At 37.6% G+C, this 3,027-nt stretch overlaps 1 non-coding gene across 1 annotated transcript; it reads left to right on the top strand.

Annotated features, from left to right (window-relative positions):
* The first annotated feature begins 1,687 nt into the window (after positions 1–1,687).
* Positions 1,688–1,857, top strand: LOC122797389. The gene has a single exon (XR_006364110.1). It is a non-coding gene; the product is annotated as a U1 spliceosomal RNA (small nuclear RNA).
* The last annotated feature ends 1,170 nt before the right edge of the window (positions 1,858–3,027 follow it).

Genomic DNA, 3,027 nt, shown 5'->3' with positions numbered 1-3,027 from the left:
CACTGCATACAGGTTCAATACCTGCAGTACCATTGCTGATATACAGGTGAAGCTGTGGTTGATACATGGTTTCAGGTGAGCTCAGGGGATGTGAAACAGCTTTAGCTGTGGTCAGACTATGCAAGGAGTGGGTAATGAGGTTCATTAACACAGAATATTTCTGAATGTCATTTAGTGGGTATGTATGGAATTTGCTCCTTTGACATTACGTGGGAAGGTGTAAGGTGTATTCTTGTGTTCTTCTCCATTTGATGTACATAGTAGTGAGACTGTATTTATGAATCGGGGTAGCATTGCTCCATGTTGAACGCTCTCCCTTAAAGTAAGCAGACTGCGGTCCTAGGACAGACCATTTGACTTTGCACTTTCAACTTGTAATCCACAGTGGGATTCCCTTAGTCATCATTTGCTTACAGTATGACATAACTGAGCAAGCTAAGTTGTCCTTTTTTTTTTCAGAACAGCAAAACCTGATACTGTGAGTCTCCACTCATATAAAACTGAGATATTTACACACACAAGTGAAAATGCTTTTAAAGGGGAATTTAGCTGTCAGGCACCACTGCACAAGGGCTGAATGTTCTAATTATAAGATCACTGTAGCTTTAGTGAAAGGGAACTAGTCCATGGTAACACTGAATGTACTACATATTCCTCCTACGTGCAGTTAAAAGTACTCCAGTTCCCTAGATTTCACTTAAGATACTTCAAAACACACAGAACTAAGTTTACTGGGCAGTGCTCAGAAGCTACCCCTGGAAAGAAACCCTTGAGTGTAGCACGCTGATGTGGCTTATAGACAAATTTGGAGAAGTATAACAATGTTCCTAAAGTTCACAAGGATTTGGTGTACTGCTTTCAAACTCAGTTTAGAGTTGAGTGTACTGCTTTCATACTCGGGTCAAATAAAAAAACTTCCTTCTGTAAATGCCTTAGATCAGCGTCGCATTTTAAATATTGATTTAAATACGAAGCATATAGACATACTAGCAGTATTCACAGTGGAAGCTGAGAGGAAAAAAAGGACTTGGATTAATATATATAGATTTTTTGAGAAATCAGAAGTTTCTGTCTAATGTGTAGTAGTATTTAGTGACTGTAACTGTTTTGCCATAAAAACACAGATCTTGCTAGAAAAAAGCACTACATCTTGAAAAGTCATGGCGTAGTCAGTACTTGTGTAAATTACTTTGTGGTTCATATAAAGCAGTTTATTTGTAAGCAGAACACGTGGCTGATTCATTGTATCATCTTACTGTTAGACCTTTCTTTGGCCAGTGGATCTGCTTCCCTCCTTCCAGGAAAACACTTCCTTGAAAAAGCAAACAAAAGGGCTAGGGACTGAAATGTGGTATGCAAATCATTCTTACTGAAAACCTGATATGCCGTGATGCCTGTCAGCTTGCCTGTGTGCACAATGTCTCCTGCTGGTAACTGTCTGTCTTTGCCTGCTGGACAAGACAAACAGGACAGCCTACTGTAGGCGAGAACTACTCCATGGGAAATGGTAGTGTACCAGAGTTTATTTACTGGATAGTACTAGACTTCTGAACTCTGCTTGTTGCCATACAAGTGTGTGTTGTGATCATATAATATTTACAAAAAAAAAATGAAGAAATTAGAAGTAGCACCATGTTTGTAAAGTAAGGTACAGCTGTACATATACCATGATATAAGTAAGTAACTCATACTTACCTGGCAGGGGAGAGACCATGATCAAGAAGGTGGTTCTCCCAGGGCGAGGCTCCTCCATTGCACTTTGCGAGGGGTTGACCCCTGTGATTTCCCCAAATGTGGGAAACTCAACTGCATAATTTATGGCAGGGGGGGGGGGGACTGTGTCCGCGCTGATCCCTGATTTAACTGGTTAAGAAAGATTTATGAAAGTCAGTTCTATAATCATGGAACTCATCTTCCTAATGTCATTAAAGTTTTTTTTTTTTACAAGAAAAGACATTTTTCAGTGATAAAAATTAAAAATGGCCATTAAAAACAAGTTTATTAGTGCTGTTATTCTGTGTGATGCAAAAAGAGAGCATTATTTCTGATGAAAAAAAAAAGTAAAAATAAATAAAAATTTTAAAGAAGCTATTTAGTACTCAGACAAGTTAATCTGTTGAAAGCTCTGTTAAGTATCAGATAAGCAGTGTACCTAGCCTCAGCATGCTTTCTGTATGAAGTCTATTTTATTACTTTTATACCTTGCATTTTCCATGAAGAAGCAATCTCTGTCCCTCATCTCTGTAGTCTAATGTTAAGTGACCTCCTGTGGAAGTCTTGTGGCATTTTTATATTCTTCCTGTCTTGTCAGTTTGCTTTGATTACTCAAGTTTCCTTTCCTTTCTCAAATACATGCTGGTTAGTTGACTGCACTGAATTGTCCATAAGTATTTGCCATATAAATTGTGTATACATCCTTAATTTTGTGGCCCATGTCCGAAAGCACCCACCTAAAAAATAACTCCCTCCTTCCTGGAAAATGCATAACAAAGTAAAGTAGAAGCCAAGACTTCAGCATTTAAAAAGGAACATGAAAAAGTATGTCAAAAAACAACTAGTTACTGTTTGTATTGCATGTCATAATTAAATAGCAAATTTTCAAAACTTCAACAGACAGCACTGCAAATTGCTTTAACAGAAGCATTTGTATTAATCAAGGATGGTTTATTATAAGGTGAAGAAATGTAGTATCCTAATATAGTAAGTGTTGGAAACTCTCACACACCTGTACTCAGCTTTGAAACTCAAAATAGAAAATGCTTCTGAAGGAAAGCTGTAACGTGAGCCATGCACTGGTAGTACAGTAGAAAGCACTTCAATGTTTTGATGTTGACAGTTCAGAGCTCACTAGGACCAACGTGTTGTAAAGAGAAATTTGTAACAGATTTAAGTATTACAGTCGGTTCAAGAATAAACATGCAGTTTTATTCCGAAAGGGCTAAAATTGCATACTATACAGGGTACATCAGAAGCTGAGGAATACATACTCACAAAGCTAAATCAAAACTGAATGAATACATAATCTGA

Source organism: Protopterus annectens, chromosome 3.part0, assembly GCF_019279795.1.
Source record: "Protopterus annectens isolate FY-2018-M chromosome 3.part0, PAN1.0, whole genome shotgun sequence".
NCBI lineage: Eukaryota > Metazoa > Chordata > Ceratodontiformes > Protopteridae > Protopterus > Protopterus annectens.
The sequence above is the reverse complement of the archived record's forward strand: the minus strand, read 5'-3'. Positions and strand labels throughout refer to the sequence as shown.